We start from the raw sequence: 24,437 nt of genomic DNA on the forward strand, positions 1-24,437 counted from the left end.
TGACTATATACCGCATATACAGCCTGCACAAGGAGCGATAGTTACACAGAAGGCTGAGTATATGTATACACATGTCTAATATTATAATGTGTGCCATGCCTACGTTTACATACAAATATTATACTTCTATATATTTACATAGATATTCCTTTTATTCATTTATCTATTATAAAATTAACATCTTTTGCACTTAATATCAGTACGTTACCGGCAGTAATACACTGCTGCCAGGCCGGCTTAGCTGTAATTGTACAGGTTTATTTTTATCTTCGTCAGATTTATGCCAGAAGACAAATTCATTATTCATAAGGGGAGATGTATCCTGAAGGGGGGTCTTCATCATCGTCGGAGGACTGTGCTCTGTTCTGCTTCTCGGAGCTCCTCCTTATTGAAATCAGTGCCTCTGTGTGCTCTCTGGATTCGAGGAACATAATAACGCCGCTAGTAAATGCTACAGTCAAAATTATATTTATAAGAAATAATGGTGAATTAATATTACAGTTACAGTATATACAGTGGCTTGCGAAAGTATTCACCTCCATTGGCTTGTTACCTACTTTGTTACATCACAGCCTGGGTTTCAATATTTTTGTATTCCGATTTCTGTGTGATGCATCAGCACAAAATAGCACTAAACACCATAAAGATCAAGGAGATCTCCAAACACGTCAGGGACAAAGTTGTTGAGAAGTACAAGTCAGGGTTTGGGTATAAAAAAAATCTCCCAATCTCTGATGATTCCACGGAACACCATCAAATCCATTATCATCAAATGGAAACAATATGGTACCACACCAGACCTGCCAAGAGAGGGCGCCCACCAAAACACTCAGCCCGGGCAAGGAGGGTATTAATCAGAGAGGCAGCACAAAAGTCACTCTGAAGGAGCTGCCAAGTTCCCAAGCAGAGACTGGAGTATCTGTCCATAAAACCATAATAAGCATACACTCCATAGATGTGGCATTTATGGAAGAGTGGGCAGAAAAAAACTTTACTTACACACAAAAATTGTAAGGCTATTTTTGAGTTTGTCAAAAGACATGTGGGAGACTCGCCAAATATATGGAGGAAGGTATAAAACAGACTATCACCGGCGCTCAGCACCTAAAACCACTACAAGACGTGGGGATAACCTATACAACAACCCAGCTGCTGGTAGCCACAGAACATGTGCCACTTTCTGTAAAGACCAAAACAATATATATACACGGTGCCGTTTGTATATGTATGGAGGAAGGTGTTTTGGTCAGGTGAAAGCAAAATGAAACTTTTTGGCCACCAAGGTAAACGCTATGTCAGGCACCAAACCAACACAGCTCATCACTCCAAGAACACCATCCCCACAGTGAAACATGGTGGTGGCAGCATCATGCTGTGGGGATGTTTTCGGCAGCTGCGACGGAAAATTGTCCTAGTCGAGGGGGAAGATGAATCTTGCTAAATACATGGATAATCTTGAGCAAAACCTGTTTCAGTCTGTCAGTGATTTAAGACTTCAACGGAGATTCACCTTCCAAAAAGACAATGACCCAAAGCATACTGCTAAAGCAACACTTGAGTGGTTTAAGGGGAAACATGTAAATGTTTTGGCATTTGCTAGTCAAAGCCCAGACCTTAACCCAAATGAGAATCTGTAATCAGACTTGAAGATTGCTGTACACCAAAAAACAATCTAACCTGAAGGAGCTGAAGCAGTTTTGCATTGAGAAATGGGCACAAATCACAGTGGCCAGGTGTGAAAAGCTCATAGAGACTTATCCAAAGTGACTTGTAGCTGTAATTTCCACAAAAGGAGGCTCTACAAAGTGCAGACTGTAGGGGGGTTGAATAGTTATGCACACTGAAGTTTTCAGTTATTTTGTCCTATTTGTTATTTGCGTGACACTAAACAGAAAACAAAATGTTCACAGTTGTAGGCATGTTCTTTACACAAACCGATGTAAGACCTCAAAAAAACAAACAGTGAGATTCTAGGTTTTGAGGTAGCAAAACACGAAAGTGCCAGTGGGGTAGGGGGGGGGGATTTGGGGTTGGTGAATACTTTCGCAAGCCACTGTAGATTTGTCAGGCAGTTGCGGACAGTCTATTGTTCTTTGCCTTCAGACACTGCAGGGGAGAGGCTGACCCAGGTCCAGTTCTGAGTCTTCACCGTTGCTCCCAGTGTCTGTTATTGTCTGACATCACGTCGACAGTGCTGCAGCCAATCGCTGAGCAGTTGCAGCGCTATCAATGTGACATCAGCACTGTCAACAATAACTGACACCTGGAGCAGTGTTGAAGACAGCGCTGGACCTGGGGAGGATGAGTAAAGTGCAGTATGTTTTTTTTTTTTTTTTTAAATAAACTGCAGCCTGCAAGTAATAGGGTTACATTCCGACAATGAGTATTCCAGTGATGAATCACTTAGTTTACTGGGTGCAGCAGTTATGATACAATCACACTTTTCTCTGCTGCAGATCTTGCAAAGCTCTGGGTACTGAGCCCTGTATAACCCCACCCCCACCACTGATTGGCTGCTTTCTGTGTACACTGTGCAATCAGAGGTGGGGGGCGTGCTACAGACTAGGACTCAAAACACCTAGTCCTGCAGCGATAATCTGCTGCTAATAAAACACTGATTGCATTGAAATAACAGCACATAGGCCAGTAAGTGACACATGACTGGATTCATGGTCTCACCATGATGCTTCCATAGTAAAAAACCTGCTGACATATTCCCTTTAAACAACGTGCAGATAAGAAATGTTCGAATTCCATCTTTTCGTTTGGGCCTATATTATGGTGCGGACTTTCGCATGCAAAAACCAATTTTGTGAATATAACCATGAATGGAGCCAATTTTACATTTATATATTTGTGCATTTTGCAGTAACAGCGTTGTGAGTGATATTTCATGAAATCAAGCGCTGCAGAGAGGATCTGCGACGTAAGTGGACCGTCGAAAAGGAATTACAATCCACAGCATGTTAGTTCAGGCTGCCGATGCCATCGCGGATGTCTGCCTTCTGCATAGCAAAAGGTGAAATGTGCGGCAAATTCTGCAGTTCTTCAGGGGCAAATTTTACTGCATATTTTCCATCTCTGGATAGTCCTCAAACATTCGATATCTATTGCTGGATCCTGACAAGAACCTACAACAGTATAACATATACTTAGAGCCGGACAGTCCCTCAATGTCTTCTACTGCAGGAAAAGATGGAACAATTTAAAGTCGCACTTTCCTCTACTTCCCAGGAAATAAATGCTGCCAGAAATGTCTTATTCCCCCACTAACGAAATAACAACTGGATGAACCAACATTCATGTTCCCAGGGGGAAAGCAGAAGAAAAGGCGATTTATTCCTGAAGCAACCAATGTAGGCATAGTTCTAATTTCTGAAATCACTCTGAAATAAAAAATGCCCATTAAGCGCTGTAGTACTGTAGTTTGCAGCCATTGCAGATGTGAGATAGATTGAATGCAATGTTCTGTCCTTACAGGACCCAGCCAATGTGTCTCATAATATATTTCATTGATAAGTGGAGTTTACAGTTTTGCCATGTCACTAATATAGAAAATGCGAGAAACTGCTGGTCGGATGGCATCAAAACACTGCACTGCGTCTTCACTGTCTCCAGCATCAATCACGCCAACCTGCACATTGGGAAGACGTGTGCTGCCATCTGCTGCTGTGATTGGAAATTTACAGCTATGCACAATCTGCACAATTTCTATTGAACACTGACCCAATTTAGTAAAAAAAAAAGATGTTCTAATCAGCGCCAAATCTTTAGTGTACTCATTTCAGCTTCATCGCTCCATATTTATCAAATGCCGCACCTTGTGCTAATTACACAAGGGCCAGTTTTTACAAGGGTTATCCAGGACTATATTCAATTTTTACTGTGGGCAGAAGAACTTACAGGCAGGTGCCTACGATCTCTACCAGCCGAAAGTGGTCACACACTGCTACTTCTGACGATTCGGGGGCTTCGTCTGACGTCACGTTGACAGAGAAGTGGCTACTCTTCTGCTCTCCCTGTTGATGGGGCGTGATTGCTGATGTCATGCTGATTGACAACCAAGTCCCGGCTGCATAACTGCAGGAAACTGGTTGTCAATCAGCATGACATCAGCAATCACGCCTCATCGATGGAACAGCCAGGAAATAGAAGAGCTGCTCTGTTAACATGGAGCAGATGAAGCAACGGTGACCGCTGTGAGGAAGCGCCAGGTAGAACAGGTATGCACCTGCCTGTTATATTTTTACTGTTAGCCACAAAAAAAACTAATGAGGTCACTAAAGTTTTATGCAAATTGCAACTTTTTATGTATGTTAATTGGTAGACTTCGATCAAAGCAGATGTGTCACACGTAAATGTAGAATTTTTCGTGAATTGTGCTTTTTAATGTGTGAGGAGGAAGAACAGGCTGCGGGTACCTGTGTAATGCCGGGTCCGGAACTGTCAGGGCTGCGTCCAGTGTTGCCGGGGAGAAAGTATGGGGAGCCGGACAGCAACTATGACCTGTTGAGAGGGGGCATGGTGAGCAGAGAGGAGAGAGAGCAGGAAGCATGGGAAAAGGCAGAAGTTTCCCGCCGGCAGAGAGAGGAAGCAGGGGTGATCCGCGCTCTGCAGAGTGAGAGATGGTGCGGAGCGGAGACACGGGAGAGATTAAGTGAGGGCCCCCGAAAGTCAGAGAGAGCACGGGGCATCGGGCACTCAGCGAGGCAGCGTGCGGTCATTGTGTAGGGAGAAGAGCCAAGTTAACGGTCTCTCCTGCGTGTCTGGGCCGGAACCATTGAGGCTGTCACCAGAAACCACCGGAGACTAGACGGAGGTGGACATGACTTGGGGATGGGTGGACTGAGAACTCCTGCAGCCTTTGTTTGTATTGCAGTGTAGATTTTAAACAAGAGTGATGTTGCTTTAAGAGGAAGGAGTTTAGATGTTTGTGCCTGGTGTATTACTGTGAGGAGGGTGGGGCTTATATAGAAGAGGCAACTCTGGCTCTCCCTCTTTCTCTCACACGATGGACAGGAGGAAACATTACCCGCCCTCCCGCCCTGTTTATAATCTCTGTCCTTACACTTTTTAATTATTGCTTGTATAATGATAAATGCTTTATTGTATTTTTTAATTTGTCATTGTATATCTTGTACCAGGTTCAATTGTATATTGGCTATAAAGAGTTATTATTTGTGGCAACCTTCTAAGCCCAAGGGAAGGGCAATCCTTCAGCCATGGTTCCCTGGAGGTTTCCTCCACAGGGGGTTTTTCCTCTCCTGAGCGCTGTAGGATGACTCTTTGTGAGTCGGGGGTTTGCCAAGTTTAGTCCCATTAATGCTTTTGCAGGGACTCCTAATTTTTAAGTTTGCAAAAATGATTTAATTATAAAAAAAAAAAAAAAAGGTGTCAAATGAGACTTGGAATTTATAACCCGTCACGGCTTTGCGGTTTAGGAGTCAGGTGGAAGTTGCAGACAAGTTAAGGTGGACTCATTTTAACTAATAGAGGATGTAAAACCTCATGGTGGTGAGCAGGCTCGGCTTTGGTGGCCAGCCTCAAGGACGTTGTAATGGTAACATCAATCAGGGGCGGGCACAGTGGTTAAGCACAGGGTGAGGATAATAGGGTCATTGGTGCCCTGAAAGTTTACTGGCTCTGCTTGAATGGCAAGCCAGTGCGTGCCGCCCCTTTATGGCTGTCTGTCCTGGTGCTGTATGTCAGACAGCTGGGGATATCGCAGTACTTGTGAATCCCAATGTACTAGCACTCCACCTGACTCCTACTGTGATTATTTAATCCTGTGATTTGAATAAAAGCTGTGGCCATTTTGACAACCAAAATAATGTGTTTTGTGTATTTATTTTAGTACCTAGGTTTACAGTAGTTATGGTGGTTTTAAGAAGGAGTGGGGTCCATCCCATATCCAAAAGTCAAGTGTTGCAGGGGGAAGAGACTGCTGACGAGAGCAGTTCAGGGTACCTGACTGATGGAGGCGGGTCCAACATAAATAGCAGTTTGAGCGGGAAGACAGGACATTTGGTAGGGACCGAGCTTGTGAGTAGTAAGACGGTTAACTCCTTCTTCACAGACCCACGCCCACTAGCTGTGCCTGTATCCGCAGCTAGCCAGACTGCCGACGCGTCCTACCCTCAGCCCATAGAGATTTCTTCACCAGGTAGTGACCAGGATAGAGCACGTACCTTTGCTCCGCTCACCACTGCGGAGGCACCGCTTGGTCCCAACCTTGCGGTGCCTGCTAAGGACCAGCCCGTGCCTGTGTCCGCTGGACTGTGTGCTCCTACTGCGGCCTTACTCACTGAACTTTCTGCTTCTTCCTCTATGCTGCCGTCCATCACCTCTGCCCCACCATGTGCACGGATCAGGAGATTGCGAGCTGGAGAACCCGAATATTCGTCGTCGCAAGGAGAATGTGCATCGCTTATCTGCGGGACCGGATCCGAGACATCTCGCGCCGCCAGAGGCGGCACCGAGGGATCTTCCAGCCACCTTCCTCCAGCGCACAGAGACTGATAAATTAACCTGTTACATTCTATTTCATTTGACTTTTCCCCCCGTCCTCCAATCACATACTTTACCCCTCTGCTTGTAACATTACTGTTTGTATATATAAAGATCCTGTTGACCCCTGCTCTGCCTCCTGTGTGGCAACAGGAACAGTCAAGTCACGATAAGTGAAGTTTAATAACAAGACTGTTGTGTTATACCATAATCCTACTGTTAACTATCTGTTATCTCCCTGCGATGAATTCATTGTTATAAATTAAACCGCACTATTGTTAAGCCTTGCTCTGCATTCCCTGCGTTACTGCATCCTTGTACCTGCTTACAAATGCATGTTACAAATGGTTGCTGTGTTGCTGTAGAAGACATCTACGAATCCCATGGACAGCCAGGATCATAAATAAAGATGTTCTTGTTCATAAAAACACAGAATTGCCCTTGGAAGGGAAGTTCACCAGATAGGAACTGATCTGTTTTTCACGTGAGATAAGGGAAAATTCCCTAGAAAAGGAGATGCTACTCAGAATTGTCAGTGGTACAAGCGGACAGGAGACAGCACAGGCCCGTTGACTGGACACCATCAAGAATGACATGGAAATGAACATTAAGCAACTGGAAAAGGTTGTTAAAGATGGAGAAGAACTGCGAGAACTGGCCCACAGAGAATCCAATGGTCGCACCCGACTGGTTAGAATCAGAATCCCAAAATTGTTGCAAAATAAATGTATTTTTTCACACAATCCTGTTTAGAATATGCGACTACAGGTGCTTTTCACTAAATTAGAATATCAAAAAGTTCTTCAATACTAAAAGTGAAACTAATATATAGAGTCATTACACACAGAGTTATCTATTTAAAGTGTTTATTTCTGTTAATGTTGATGATTATGGGGTATTGTTAAGAGGAAGATGAGAGACACCAGACCCAACAATGCAGAGGAGCTGAAGGCTGCTATTAAAGCAACCTGGGCTTCCATAACCCCTCAGCACTGCCACCGGCTGATCGCCTCCATGACACACTGCATTGATGCAGTTATAGCTGCAAAAGGAGCCCCGACCAAGTATTGAGTGCATTTACTGAACATACATTTCAGTAGGCCAATATTTCGGATTTTAAAATAATTTTTCAAGCTGGTGTTATAAAGTATTCTAAGTTACTGAGATAATGACTCTTGGGTTTTCATTGGCTGTTAGCCATAATTATCAACATTAACAGAAATAAACACTTGAAATAGATCACTCTGTAATGACTCTATATAATATATGAGTTTCACTTTTTGTATTGAAGAACTGAAATTAGCTTTTTGATGATATTCTAATTTAGTGAGAAGCACTTGTATTTTGAGAAACTAGATGGAGGCCGGATGCTGTCGCATTGGGAGGGCGGTAATGTCACGATGGGGCAGGCTTTGCAGCGTTGAGAATACCTTCCCCCCATGTGCTCACCCACTTGTCCACTGTCTCTTTCCCCATGTGCTGACTTCTCCTGTCTGTGCTCTCTTCTTTGTTTTGTCTACCCCATGTGCTATCCCCCTTGTCTGCTGTCTCTCTCCTTCTCTCTCCTTCCTGTGCTGTGTTCTCCCCTCAAAGACAATATTAACATTACAGCAGGAGATTGCAGAGGATACATTTTGTGAGGTAAAATATTTTTTAAAAACAGTCAGTGAAATATTTTACCTCACAAAATGAATCCACTGTGATCCCCTGCTGTAATATCAGTATTGTCTTTTGCTTCCTCCCCTGCCCAGGAGATGTGTTATGCTCTGTACACAGTCAGACACAGACAATTTTTAAAATGAACTTTCGTTCGTGGGAAAACCCCTTTAATGTGACCGGCTTCCTCTGCCTGTATACACGTCGCGCATCTGCCGCCGGGATCAGCGACGACCTATACAGTGTGTGTGTGTCGTGCGTACGGCGTATACAGTGTGTGAGTGTGTGGTGCGACGGTGTTCCGCTGGTGGTATCGTGCAAGAGGCTGGTACCACCAGCAGTTTCCATATTGAGACATCCATCATTTGGGTGTCCCAATATGGCGGTCAGTGAACTTCTGCCGCTTGGAATTCTGGGATCCGGACACATCTGGACAGAACAGGATGTGAAGACATTACAAGGTAAGCATATATTAAGATGTGCCTACAGGTTAACTACGTCTTTTCCTTTTCTCGTCATTATTATTATTTAGCGTAGGCGGTAAAAACTAACGCAAAAATCTACGCCCAATTTATCAATGTTTTACTTCACTTATTACAACGATAAAATATCATAATTTGTAAAATAAATTTGGTGCAAACGCAATGATAAACGTCCTTCACAGAGTATTTCTTATAGAGAGCAATCACTGGACAAGGTCATCATTGTCGGAATAGAAGGAACAAGGTTAAGAGGAAGACCGGCAGCCCGATTGCTTGACACTAGCAAGACAACGGCGGAGAAGACCCTGGTGGACCTATCTAGACTTGCACAAGATCGATCTTCCTATAGATCGTTTATACATCAAGTTGCCATGGATGGAGATTGAGCTGAAGGCCGGGAATACTCCGGCTGTGATGTGAGCGCCTCTCCAGTCACTGTATGGCCCTCAGGCTGTTTAACATAAGCTGTTTCCTAGAAGGTTGCCGGCCGTGCTGTTATGTCTGGAGAACATTTTGTATTCATTATTTCATTCCTGTGTCTCTGTTTCACAGCACAAGTTTTTTCAAGAAATGGAACAATTGTCATTCGTTCTTCCACTGATAAAATTTGACAACTACAACTGACATACCGCAATCATTATTAGAATATAGTAATAATAGGATTATAGGTCAGGGCCCCACTTAGACAATGGTTTGCAATGTATGCAAAACTGCACCGCCAAATGGTCGCTGAATGTTAAGTGGGAAAAATTAGTAGCAAGTGAACAGTCAGTTCTAGAATTTGATGTGTTGGAAGCTAGAAAATTGGCAAATGTCAGAAAAAGTGTGACAAAAGCAAAATTGTGATGTCTAAAAGACTAGTTCAGAGCATCTCCAAAACAGCAAATCTTGTGCGACATTGATACCCAAGGCCTCACTGATGTGTGCAGGAAGCCAAGGCTGCTCCAGTCCCATATAAGAGCTAGGGCAGCACAAACTTCTAGAAAAGTTCCAGTTGTATACAATAGAAAGGTGTCACAGCACGCTAAGCATCACAGCTATGATAAAGAGGTATCACAGCACGCAGAACATGGTCGCTATGCTAGAAAGGTGTCACAACACACAGAATATCACAGCTATGATAGATAGGTGTCACAGCATGCAGAGCATCACACCTATGATAGATAGGTGTTACAGCATGCAGAGCATCGCAGCTATGATAGAATTGTTAGATCATGATGAGGATCACAGCTATAATAGAAAGGTGTCACAGTACACAGAGCATTGCATTTATGAGAAAGGTGTCAGGAGGTGCAGAGCATCGCAGCTATGAGAGAAAGGTATCAGGGGATGCAGAGCATCACAGCTATGATAGAAAGGTGTCACAGCACGCAGAGCATCACAGCTATAATAGATCGGTGTCACAGTATGCAGAGTATCGCAACTATAATAGACTAGATGGTGGCCCGATTCTAACGCATCGGGTATTCTAGAATATGCATGTCCACGTAGTATATTGCACAGCCCACGTAGTATATTGCACAGCCCACGTAGTATATTGCCCAGCGACGTAGTATATTGCCCAGCGACGTAGTATATTGGCCAGTCACGTAGTATATTCCCCAGCCACGTAGTATATTGCCCAACCACGTAGTATATTGGCCAGGCACGTAGCCACGTAGTATATTGCACAGCCCACGTAGTATATTGTCCAGTCACGTAGTATATTGCCCAGCCACGTAGTATATTGGCCAGCCACATAGTATATTGCCCAGCCACGTAGTATATTGCCCAGTCACGTAGTATATTGCCCAGTCACGTATTGCCCAGCCACATAGTATATAGCACAGCCCACGTAGTACGGTATATTGGCCAGTCACGTAGTATATTGCCCAGCCACATAGTATATAGCAGAGCCACATAGTATATTGCCCAGTCACGTAGTATATTGCACAGCACAGAGGCACGTAGTGTAGAGACTTAAAAAAAATAAATAAACATATACTCACCTATAGCCCGTTGAAGTCCTGCTATACTTACCCTCCGCCGCCTTTCCTGCTCCTCGGCACAATCCCTGGACCGCCCCATTGCAAGTGGCAGCTTGCGGTCCCAGGGCTGGTGTGAGCAGGACCTATGATGATGTCACGGTCAGGTCCTTGCCGCACACCAGCCCTGGGACGGGACCTCACCAGAAGCTGGCGGTTGCAATGGAGCGGTCCCGGGAGCGTGGCGAGGAGCGAGAAAGGCGGCGGAGGGTGAGTATAGCAGGTTTTTTTAAAATTATTTTTAACATTACATTTTTACTATTGATGCTGCATAGGCAGCATCAATAGTAAATAGTTGGGGACACACAGGGTTAATAGCAGCGGTAACGGAGTGCGTTACACTGCGGGCCGTTACCGCTGCCATTAACCCTGTGTGAGCGGTGAGTGGAGGGGATTACGGAGCGGGCGCCGGGCAGTGAGTGCAGGGGAGTAGGGAGGGACTAATCGGACTGTGGCCGTCGCTGATTGGTCGCGGCAGCCATGATAGGCAGCTGCCAAGACCAATCAGCGAATGAATAAGACAGAAGGACAGACAGACAGACGGAAGTACCCCTTAGACAATTATGTATATAGATAGGTGTCACAGTATGCAGAGCATCAAAGCTATTATAGAAAGTGTCACAGCACACATAACATCGCAGCTATGATAGAGAGGTCTCACAGAACACAGAGTATCGCAGCTATGATAGAAAGGTCTCACAGCTTGCAGAACATTTTAGCTATGATAGAAATATGCCAGAGCAGGCAGAGCATCACAGCTATGATAGACATGTGTTAGAACGTGGACACCATCACAGCTATGATAGAAATGTCTCACAACATGCGGAGCATTGCAGCTATTGTAGTGGTGTGTCACAGCATGCAGAGCATGGTAGTTATGATAGAAAAGTTTCACAGCATGCAGAGCATCGAAGCTATTATGGAGGGGTGTCACAGCACACAGAGCATGGCAGCTATGATAGAAAAGTCTCAGCATGCAGAGCATCGTAGCTATTATGAGGGGTGTCACAGCACACAGAGCATGGCAGCTATGATAGAAAAGTCTCACAGCATGCAGAGCATCGTAGCTGTTATGGAGGGGCGTCACAGCACACAGAGCATGGCAGCTATGATAGAAAAGTCTCACAGCATGCAGAGCATCGCAGCTATTCTAGAAAGGTGCAGAATATCGCAGCTTTGATAGAAAGGTGTCACAGCACACAGAGTATCGCAGCTATGATAGAAAGATGTTGCAGCAGGTAGAGCATCACACTTATGATAGAACGTGTCATAAAACGCAGACCATCGCACTTATGATAGAAATGTGTCACAGCACTCAGAACATCACAGCTATGATAGATATGTGTAAGAACATGCAGAGCACTGCAGCTATGATAGAAAGGTCTCACAGTATGCAGAGCATTTTAGCTATGATAGAAATATGCCAGATCAGGAAGCATCACAGCTATGATAGACATGTGTTAGATCGTGCACACCATCGCAGCTAAGATAGAAATGTCTCACAACATGCGGATCATTGCAGCTATTACAGAGGTGTGTCACAGCATGCAGAGCATCGTAGTTATGATAGAAAAGTTTCACAGCATGCAGAGCATCGTAGCTATTATGGAGGGGTGTCACAGCACATAGAGCATCGCAGCTATGATAGAAAAGTCTCACAGCATGCAGAGCATCACAGCTATTTATAGAAAGGCGTAAGAGCACACAGAGCATGGCAGCTCAATGTGTTTGGGGCTGTGTGGTCACATAAATATCTGGCCCCAGGTTCAAGGAGCCTACAATAGACATGTGAGCATCAGATTTGGACCATGGAGCACTGGAAGAAGGTGTTCTGGAGCAATCATGTTTTCTTTTACGTTATGGGTAAAATGTGTGTCATGTACTTGGGGAAGAGATGGCACCAGGATGCACTATGAGAAGACAAGTCAGCGGAGGCAGTGTGACGGGGCAATACCCTGTTGCTGGGAAATTCTGGCAGCTCCACCATCAGATTAAAAACGTTGTGTGCACATACACCAGAACCGCTTCAGGGAATGCTTGAAGAAACTAAAAACTCCTCCAAAAGATCTGCACTGAAGGGCTGTGTGGACACGACATCTGACAAGTTTTTAAGTAGAAGACTCTCCAACTATTGAAGGTTTTTTTTCTGAAGTGTCTTTTGAGTTATATTTTTGGTTGTTTCCTGAGCATTTTTTCTGACTTTTTTTTTCAGCCAGCAAGTTTATGAAGGTTTTCCCATGGTTTTCGTGACTTGTTTTGATCTGTCATTTTCCAGTGTTTTTTTCCGCTCCACTAAACAATGAAAAACCCCGTAGGTCTTTTTCCATGTTCAGAGTGCGTTGTATTTACATAAAATTGCTTATGTTCACTTTTTTAAAATGTTTTTAATAGCGGGAATCTGCCTGAATAAGCTGCGAACTGATGTACTACAAAACTAGTCGTTCTAAGAGGGCCCTAAAGGTCCTTATTCACAATATGACAAGAATAGTGCTATTTCTGATGTGTGAAGATTAGAGGTCCAGTTGTTTTTCTTTATTTCGTTGCCATATACAATAAATGATAAGCCGTAATTACACATCCTGCTTATAGAAGTAGTAAAACGAGATGGTAAGAGATAGCAATGAGTGCACTCACCTCTGTGCGTTCGGCCCGGCGTGAGACACTCGGCCCGGACAGTAAAGCTTTGCACAAATCTTCTTTAGCTGTGAATATGAGACACACGTGAGTACGGCTCCCCTCTAACACATAACTGCAGATGGGGATATGACAGTTGATAAGGTTTTTTTGGCGTCTGGATGTGACTTTCTCCCTAGATATTTGTCTCCATAGACACCGTAACGCCTGATGCTGTTTTCTTTTTTCTTGTGTTGACAAGGTATTAATTATAGAGCGAAGTTAACGGCATCTGTCTCACACACAGTACTGGAAATACAACCCCACACGCTACTCACCTAGAAGCCATTCACCGGTGACAGACATTTTTCTATAATTTGCTTCTCTATTGTTGAGGGCTCATTCGGTTTAACCTGTGCACTTTCTCACCTTCTTTCTCTCTCTCTTTCCCCAGTATCATGTTTAAAGTTGACAAGCATTCCTTATAAGAAAAGTTATATTTTATCTACAGTGCGGTATATTTTATAGTTTGTTTGTTTTTTCAAAAGTAATTTAGGCTCCAAATTTCAAAGTATCATTGGGCTCGTTTACAAGAGCCGAAACGCGTTGTTTGTTTCCTATGAAGAGGTGATCATTTTATTAATATTTTGAATCTATGGCCTTTGTTTTTGCTATGGAGCATTCCCACAAGAAGATAGTCTATCTTGATTCAATTAGGCAGTAACCGCATGTAAAAAGAAATTTTGATAGAATTAGATGGGTACACTTATTAGATCAGAAAATTCAAAAGGGGTGTTACATATATATTCAGCATGGGCACTAAAATTCCTGTACCCTTTCTCTAGGTCTCTACCTATGGATTTAAAGGGCTACTCCCAAAATATTAAATAGTAACCAGCCTGCCTCAGGGCAGTGATTGACAGTCCTGCAGTGAGGGTTGAGGTAAGGCTGTCCTTGTAAACTATCAAATCCTTGCGTAAAAGTGCAGGAGCTGGGCACATAGCTCCTCCTTGCGGCCGGAGGGATCTTGACTCCACAGAACATTGCCGTTACTCAGGACTTCTTAAAAACATTTCAATTTTATTTATAACTTCTTCCAATATGGAGGAACAATATTAGTAACGTCATGTCCTCTCCTACACACCCTATCCAATGAGGACCACTCCATTTGCTTCACGGATTTCTATGGCAGACACACAACAACACTTCTTGCTGGCGGGTCTCTGCCCACCTTCTCTGGTCGCTGCTGCCAAATTCTGCTTTCTGCCCCAAATACAGGCTTTGCCGCTTCCTCAGGTCCAGGTAAATCAGGCGCCACCTTGGCCACTCAGCTACCAACATTAGGACAGTACCCACTTTTTGGTGAACAAAATCACTTCGCTGGGGTATTTTCTAAAGATCTGTAACTTTGTCCCTCCTCACTCCAACTTCGTCCCTCCCCCGAAGAGTAAGGCAGGGTTTTGTAAAACCGTATGGGGAAGCAATACTCACTGTATCCTTCCTCTGTGTTGCTATAAACTACACAGTGCCCCATCTCACAACGTCAGACAATGCATCTCAGCCTCTCATACGATACATTTGACTCAGGGGCGGACATACCGCATGTGCAGCCAGTGCACCCGCACCGGGGCCCGGAGGTGGAGGGGGGGCCCCTGCAGAGCAGCTAATACTTAGGGCAATATGGCCTGTTTCTCCAGCCCTGAGATTCCGAGGGTGCCCTGGACAGATTGCCCTCATGTGTGGCGGGCAGGGAGCGACCCCTACAGGAGAAAATGGCAGCAGAGCGGAGATGCAGAGATGCTTCTTGTCCACGCTTTTGTCTAACAATGCAGCGCGGCTGGATGATTTCAGCATTCAGTGTGCGCCTGTGTCAGATAGAAAGTCGCCAGCAACGAAGATGCTGCGGCTGCAGGAAACGTGCGGAGAGGCGAGTGGTGCTGTGTGTGTGTATGTGTGTGAACATGCGGAGAGGCGAGTGGTGCTGTGTGTGTGTGTGGCTGCAAGTAACGTGTGGAGAGGTGAATAGTGCTGTGTGTGTGTGACGTGCGGAGTGGTGAGTGGTGGTGTGAGTGTGTGTAGGCAATGTTGGGGTTGGTGATGGTGTGGGAGAAGGCAATGATGGAGGTGGGAGAACAATGATGGGGTGGTGGGGGAGAACAATGATTGGGGTGGTGGGGGAGAACAATGATTAAGGTGGTGGGGAGAATAATCACTGGTGTGGAGGAGAGGTCAATGATGTAAGTGATTGGGAGAGGCGAGAGCAATGATGGAGGTGATGTGGAGGGCAATGATGGGGTGGTGGAGAGGGCAATTGTGAGAATCAGACTGCACTCAGATGTCATCCGAGTGCAGTCCTATTGTGAGACCTTTTGGAATACCTGGGGTGAACCCGCAGATCCATGACAACGAACCCCCCAAGGGTAAGCTGACCAGGTAGACCACCCCCTATACAGGGAGCATTAGGGGCAGACCCAAGGGAGACTATTGCCGCAGAAGCTGGAACCCGGAGACAGGTAGTAAGAGGTACAAAATAGAGAAGCTAGGCGTAGGACGGACAGAGCGGGGTAAGATGAAGTACATCATAAAGAGGAGAAAAAAGAGCTATGCTGGGTATATATATATATATATATATATATATATATATATATAAAAATCCAAAATTTATTGACAATTCACATAGTTTAAATATACATGTACAAGAACAATGTGCAGGAAAACTACACCAGGATGAACAGGATCCACCAAAAAAACCCTAATAACTATAGGTCAGAACAACTAACCATAAGGTGCATAGTGCTAATATCTGGGTAAGTGTGTCTGCCAAAGTAGCGCCCCATATAGGTCTAGCCCCCAGTGAGGCAAATATCAGAGCATGGGGAAATGGGCGAGCACTTACCAAGATAGAAATTGGAGGATCCCAGGCCAGGTGTATAAAAAGCCCCCCGACGCGCGTTTCGCGTCCCTCTTTGACCGCTTTCTCGGTAAGAGCTGGGTACAGGCGAGACCAAAAGAGCACTGCAAAGGGGAAGACACAAAGGAAGCAGGACAGGACAGAGACACCAGACTAACAGAGTACGGAGAGGACACTGGGAGGGCTGGACTGGATGAGGAGACAAGGAAGCCTGGGGGAGACAGAGAAGCTGAACTGGCTGGAGAGAGTGGAGACTCAAAACAGGCAGTACAAAGACAAAGGTGGACTGATGCAATGATGGAGGTGATGGGGAGGGCAATGACGGAGGTGATGGGGGAGTGCAATGGTGGAGGGCAATGATGGGGGTGCTGGGGAGAACAATGACTGGGGTGGTGGAGAGGGAAATGATGGAAGTGATGGTGGAGTGCCAATGTGGAGGGCAATTATGGGGTGGTGGAGAGGGCAATGATGGGGGTGCTGGACAGGGCAATGATTGGGGTGATGGAGAGGGCAATGATGAAGGTGGGGGAGAAATAAATGATGGAGGTGTGGGAGAAGGTGGGGAGAACAATGATGGATATGGGGGAGGTGGTGGGGTAAAGCGTTGGTGGAGGGCAATGATGGGGGTGGTCGAGAGGGCAATGAAAGGGGTGCAGGAGAAGGCAATGATGGGGGTGGTGAGGGAAAACAATGATTGGGGTGGTGGAGAGGGCAATGATGGAGGTGGTTGGGGAGAACAATGATTAAGGTGGTGGAGAGTGCAATGATGGGGGTGCTGAAGAGGGTAATGATGGGCGTGTTGGGGTAGAACAATGATTGGTGTGGTAGAGAGGGCAATGATGGGGTAGTGGAGAGGTCAATGATGGAGGTGCCGGAGAGGGCAATGATTGGGGTGATGGAGAGGGCAATGATGAAGGTGGGGGAGAAGTAAATGATGGAGGTGTGGGAGAAGGTGGGGAGAACAATGATGGATATGGGGGATAGGGCAATAATGGGGGTGGTGGAGAACAATGATTGAGGTGGTGGAGAGGGCAATGATGGAGGTGGTGGGGAGAACAATGATTGGGATGGTGGAGAGGGCAATGATGGAAGTGGTGGGTGAGAACAATGATTGGGGTGGTGGAGAAGGAAATGATGGAGGTGATGGGGGAGTGCAATGGTGGAGGGCAATTATGGGGGTGATGGAGAGGGCAATGATGGGGGTGCTGGATAGGTCAATGATGGAGGTGGTGGGGGAGAACAATGATTGGTGTAGTGGAGGGCAAAGATGGAGGTCGTGGAGAGGGCAATGATGGAGGTCTGGGAGAACTATGATGGAGGTGGGGAGAGGGCAATGATGGGGTGGTGAGGAGAACAATGATTGGGGTGGTGGAGAGGGCAATGACAGAGGTGGTGCGTGAGAATGATGAGGGGAGACTAATGACTGGGGTGGTGGGGGAGGACAATAACTGGGGTGGTGGAGAGGGCAATGGTGGAGGTGGTGGGGGAGAACAATGATTGGGGTGGTGGGGAGGGCAATGATGGAGGTGATGGGGAGAGAAATGATGGAGGTGATGGGGAGTGCAATGGTGGAGGGCAATGATGGGGGTGGTGGAGAGGGGAAGGATGGTGGGTGGAGGGGGCAAGAATTGGTTTGATGGAGAGAGAATAATGGAGGTGGGGGAGAAGGAAATGATGGAGGTGTGGAGAGGGCAATAATGGAGGTGATGGGGAGGGCAATGATGTGAGTGGTGGAGAGGGCAATGATGGGGATGGTGGAGAGGGCAATGATGAGGGTAGTGGAGAGGGCAATGATGGGGGTGGTGGAGAGGGCAATGATGGGGTGGTGAAGAGGGCAATGATGATAGTGGTGGAGAGAGGGCAATGACAGTGGTGGAGAGGGAAATGATGGATGTTGGCGATAGGACAATGATGGGATGTGGGGGTGAGGACAATGAGGGATGTGGAGGATTAGGATGGGAGGAAAGGGGGCTTACCGTATAATGGACTTACGAACAGGGGGCGGAGGATGTTAGATATGGATGTAAAATGAATTGGGTGGTGAAGGAGGGTACTAAGCCCCTGGTAGCTGAAAATAGGCCCGTCTGAACAAGCCCTAAGGCTGCATTCACATACAGTATCTGTGAGACACATCCGTGTGCTGTCCATTTTTTTTTCTCGGACAGCACATGGACCCATGGTTAGATTAATCTATACACACATCAGTTTTAGAAACAGGTCCAGGTTTCCAGTCCGTGAGACTCAAAGCAGGTCCTATTCTCATTTGTTTTTCAGGTCAGACTCGGCCAATAAAGTCTATGGGGATCTGTATAAAAAGAATGAAACACGTAAGACAGACTGTGTCCTTCATTGTTCCATCTGAATGCAATCCTTTTTTGCTAAGAGTTAATGGAAAAAAAATCAGACAGTCTACCTGCTTTAGTGAGAAAGAAAAACAGCTGAGAAAAAAATGGAAGCAACTACAGAGTGAAAAAAACAGTCGAATTCTTCTAGATGGTAAGGCCGGATTCAGACGAGCGTATGCAAATGGAAGTCATATGGATATAACACAGATGTAAACAAAAGACACCCAGATGTCATATGGATGACAATTCTGATGAAAGTCGTCCGATTTTCATAATCTTGCCTCATAACTAGTGATGAGCGAATATACTTCGTTACTTGAGATTTCTCAAGCACGCTTGGGGGTCCTCCAAGTATTTTTTAGTGCTCGGAGATTTAGTTTTCCTCACCGCAGCTGAATGATTTACATCTGTTAGCCAGGATAAGTACATGTGGGGATTCCCTAGCAACCAGGCAACCCCCACATGTACTTATGGTGCCTAACAGATGTAAATCATTCAATTGCAGCGATGAAAACTAAATCTCCGAGCACTAACAAATACTCGGAGGACCCCCGAGCGTGCTCGGGAAATCTCGAGTAACAAGTATATTCACGCATCACTAATAATAACATCCAAACAACTCTATTGAATTCCAGTGGTTACATAGACAGCATGCGTGCATATAATATGCTGGTCTGAACGAGATTTAGTCCATGTAGCAGTTTCTTAAGTCAGACATTAGATGGAGACAAATCCATTCAGATATACAATATAACTAGACTATAAGGTCATGTTCATGTTTTTACAACGGAATTAAACTATTGTTAACAAAGTTGGGCATTACAAAAATTAGGAAAAAATCAACTTTAAAATCAATCTTTAATAACGTGCATTAAAATAAACTGATTTCCACAGTCACATGAGCCATTAAATGGATAAAGAATAAAAAGCCTGTCCCTAAATATATTGCTATTTCGATAACTACTCAGCTGCAGAGGCTGACACCATAAGTATGCAACACTGGAGCCCCCGCTCCTCCACGACTCTCCCTAGATGAGGCTATGTCCTATAACTATATAGACAATACACTAAAAAAAAATATCAACCGGCTACAAACATGGCAAAGCGGTGAGATTGATCCTCTATCAGTAATACCATCATAACACGCAGACATGATCCACCAGTAATAAATATTTACTGTATAGGAGTTATTCAATAATTAATCCATATGATGTAATGTAATGTAAGATAAGATAAGTTAAACACGATCCATAATCAATCCTGATTTGTGATGAGCGAATATACTCGTTGCTCGGGTTTTCCCAAGCATGCTCGGGTGTCCTAAGAGTATTTCGGCGTGCTAGGAGATTTAGTTTCTGTCGACGCAGCTGCATGATTTGTGGCTGCTGGACAGCCCGAATACATGTGGGGAATGCGTGTTTGTTAGGGAATCCCCACACATATTCAGCAAATCATGCAGCTGCCTCGACAGAAACTAAATCTCCGAGCACGCCAAATTACTCGGAGGACACCCGAGCATGCTCGGGAAAACCCGAGCAACAAATATACTCGTTCATCACAAATCCTGATAAAAAATAAATTACCATCTGTATAATTGCTGGTATATCATAGCAGATGATGAATAACCCCCTATATAGTTGTTGGTAATTCATAACCATTCATAAATATTTAATAATAAAATGTGGTCCTATAGATGGATGCAGATTATAACCCCCCTATTTTTCATAATGAAGTGCCAAGTGCAAGTGAAATGTGAATATATATCTTAGGGACGTCCTATCATAACACAAGTCTCAGAGCTCTCAGTAACCTGCGTCCATCCCAATGCATTTCTCCTCTCCAAATCCCTTCAGAATGTTGCCCCCAACAGTAGCGCATGTAGGTTTGTGGACCTTCTGTGCCACAGGCCGGGCCTGCCTAGGAAGGAAGGGGCATAGAGAAGCGGCTACATGGTGTTCACTGGAGCTCCTGATGGTGGAGACAGACTTGGCTGCAGGTAGCCACCAGGTACCACTCCAGGGGTCAGGTTTGCTGACACTAATTAGGGCTATGCTCAGACACACCAATCTAGGACACTGGATCAGGGACTGGCATCACATGGACCAGGGGACAATGTTCAGAGACTGGCCGCACTGGGACCAGGGGATTTTGGGAACAGGACTGGCCAATCCAGGACCAGGGTACTTTGGATTCAGGACTCGCCACTTCAGAACCAGGGGACAACGTTCAAGCATTGGCCGCACCAGGTCCAGGAGACTTCAGGAACAGGACTGGCTACTCCACGACCAGGGGACTTCAGATACAAGAATGGCCACTCCAGAACCATGGGACTTCGGATACAGGACCAGGGGACATTCAATACAGGACTGGCCACTCCAGGACAAGGGGACTACATTTAGGCACTGGCCATATTGGGACTAGGGATCAGGGTTCAGGGCTCTGACCACACCGGGACCATGGATTCGGGTATAGGACATGTGTTATGAACTGGTGATTCAGAAACACAATGGACCTGGTGGTTAAGAGGACACAAGTGACCTGATAGTTACAAATAACATAGGACAAGCTCTGAGACGTGGGAACTCTGCTGACCGCAATCCCTAATCCTATCACACCACACTAGAGGTAGCCGTGGAGCGCTCCTGACCAGACCTAGGCGCCTCGGGCACAGCCTGAGAAACTAGCTAGCCCTGAAGATAGAAAAATAAGCCTACCTTGCCTCAGAGAAATTCCCCAAAGGAAAAGGCAGCCCCCCACATATAATGACTGTGAGTAAAGATGAAAACACAAACACAGAGATGAAATAGGTTTTAGCAAAGTGAGGCCCGACTTACTGAATAGACCGAGGATAGGAAAGATAGCTTTGCGGTCAGCACAAAAACCTACAAACAACCACGCAGAGGGCGCAAAAAGACCCTCCGTACCGACTAACAGCACGGAGGTGCTCCCTCTGCGTCCCAGAGCTTCCAGCAAGCAAGAAAAACCAATATAGCAAGCTGGACAGAAAAAATAGCAAACAAAAGTAACACAAGCAGAACTTAGCTTATGCAGGGCAGACAGGCCACAAGAACGATCCAGGAGAGAGCAAGACCAATACTGGAACATTGACTGGAGGCCAGGAACAAAGAACTAGGTGGAGTTAAATAGAGCAGCACCTAACGACTTAACCTCGTCACCTGAGGAAGGAAACTCAGAAGCCGCAGCCCCACTCACATCCACCAGAGGAAGCTCATAGACAGAACCAGCCGAAGTACCACTCATGACCACAGGAGGGAGCTTGACCACAGAATTCACAACAGACATGTCTGCACCAGGACCAGATGATTTGGGTTCAGGACAATAGCCACATCGGGACCTTGGCATCTCACAACTACACTGGTAGAATACCCAGGGCTGCCACTAGGAATTTCAGGGCCCCATACTGGCAAAATTTTGGGGGCCCCCTTGAGACTTCACCCAGGCTTCATCCCAGCCCCACCTCCACCCCTCAAACCATCCACAGTCCCACCGCACTCTCTTGGAAAAACTCCACTTCGGCACCACATCCTCACCAATAACACATTTACAGTTCCCATCAAAACATACATAGCCAGCAGCTTTTGTTTTGGCCAAAAGATTTTTTAATCCATGACAAGGTAGACTCTTTTGGTCTGGCTCTACTGTAACTTATTAAACAGTTGCTAAAATATCCAATACAATTTGTGTATTTTTTTATTTATTTTTCAATTTTTAAAATGACCAGTAATATCACAAACAAGTAACAAATACCAGTGCACCATTACCAGACCACATATTACCACCACATGGTGACCAATAATATCACATACAAGGAATAAAAACCGTCACACCATGACCAGACTACATATTACCACCACATAGTGACAAAATAATACCACATACAGGGAACAAATACCGCCACACCATGTCCAAACCACATATTATCACCACAGTGACCAAATATTACAAAACTGATCATTAATAAAAAAAATACTAATATCACCATAACTACCATGTATACACAGGAGATCTGTACTTTGTATACAGTGTCCGTGTACAGGTAATACAGTGACATTATACACAAGAGCAGTACGCTGCTCTGCTCCGAAATGAGGAAGTGCGCTCAGCATGTCACATGATGTTGGGATCATGATATACCTGGGCCGGCAGCAGCTTAAAGGTACAGTGCCTATTTCCGTCCGCCGGTTACATTAACAACACTGTAGGTGTATCTTTAAATCACCACAGAGTTGTTATGCATCTGGCATGCGGAAGCCTTGAACAAAATGTCCCTGGGGCCCAGTGAGCAGAAGCAAAGAGAGGGAGGCCTGTCTGGAGCGGGCTGTCAGCATGTCCGGGCCCCCCTTTTTGCTTCTGCTCACCAGACCCTATACAGTAGTAAGCGAAGTAATGTCCTGATGGCGGCCCTGAGAACACCACCTACCTAAACACGTAGTTCGTTGCTTGGCGACTCACTGAGGGAGTCTTTTATATGAATACCTCCCGGCTATTGGCTGGGAGCCATTTTGCATGTGAACTAATTATATTAAATACTTCTCAGCAAGAAGGTGAGGGCATTTACTATATGCGCACGCTGCCCCTTTAAGAGTAGAGGAGTGCACGCACTAGGCACGCCACCACGAACTGCGGCGCGCACACTAGGAAGTAGCAGGAGTATGTCGGGGAACCACACCGCGGGGCTGGGGCATTGAGTAAGCCAGTGTCCCTGCATGGAGAGAGAAGGGGACACCACACGGGGCACCGGCAATGGCGCTACACAAAAGAGTTCAGCTGGTTCATCTATAGCAGATCAATGGGGGTATGACACACAGCAGATCCATTCTTAGGGCTCACTCAGACAGCACTTTTGTTTATCTACAAGTATTATTTATGTTTTTCACTCATACCTAAAATAGTGAATGTAGCCATTTGCATGTCTGTAACTGACTGGTCCACAAAAACTTCCCGAGACATGTCTTATTTTGATCCGGAGTCAAATCAAAATTGGTAATTAAAGTCTAAAGGTCTGTGAAAAAATCAGACAGCACCAGGATACCATCTGAGTGCAGTTCGATTGTCACAGACTGTTAGAAGAAAGTGGAGAAACTTTTTTTTTTCACATACGAGAAATCGATGATAATCGGATCAAACTCTGATGAAAATCACTGATGAAACTTGGTAAGATTTTCTCATGTGAATAAGGCTACTTTCACACTAGTGTCATACAACGCACGTCGCAATGCGTCGTTTTGCTGAAAAAATGCATCCTGCAAAGTTGTTTGCAGGATGCGTTTTTTTCTCCATAGGCTTTTATTAGCGATGCATTGCCATGTGTCGCAACCGTCGTGTGACGGTAGCGTCGTGTTGTGGCGGACCATCGACACCAAAAAACGTTGCATGTAACGTTTTTTGGTACGTTGTGTCCGCCATTTCCAACCGCGCATGCGCGGCCGGAACTCCGCCCCGTCCTCCCCGCAACTCACAATGGGGCAGCGGATGCGTTGTAATAAATGCATCCGCTGCCCCCGTTGAGCTGCGTTGTCACAGGATGCGTCGGTACGTCGGCCCGACGCACTGCGACGGGCCGACGCTAGTGTGAAAGTAGCCTTAACTGATGTCTGAATAGAGGAGCCTGATCTATTGTACCTGTCAGCAGTCACTACAGTATTGACCTGATTTGCGGAAGAGTCTGAATCACGTACATCGTTCGTTTTGTGGATGGGCACACAGAGCAGCACATGGAGCCATGTGGACATGTTTTACAAAAGCCATCTGAACGTGGGTCCAGAGAGCTGTGCTATTTGCAGTAAAGGAGTTATCGATACACAGGTCAAAACTTTTTTTCTTGGAGTATGTCAACCAAACATCTTGGAGTTAAAGGTTACGGTTATTCAGCAATTAA

The 24,437-nt window shown here is 45.5% G+C and overlaps 1 protein-coding gene across 1 annotated transcript in view; it reads right to left on the reverse strand.

The window, feature by feature from the left end:
- Positions 1-13,392, reverse strand: part of LOC138641512 (transient receptor potential channel pyrexia-like) — a 243,104-nt gene extending 229,712 nt beyond the window's left edge. The window contains exon 1 of the mRNA XM_069728992.1: positions 13,304-13,392. The gene's annotated coding sequence lies outside the window, so the exon portion shown is untranslated. The remainder of the gene's footprint in view (positions 1-13,303) is intronic.
- Positions 13,393-24,437: the final 11,045 nt, after the last annotated feature.

This window comes from Ranitomeya imitator, chromosome 6 (assembly GCF_032444005.1).
Source record: "Ranitomeya imitator isolate aRanImi1 chromosome 6, aRanImi1.pri, whole genome shotgun sequence".
Taxonomy (NCBI): Eukaryota; Metazoa; Chordata; class Amphibia; order Anura; family Dendrobatidae; genus Ranitomeya; species Ranitomeya imitator.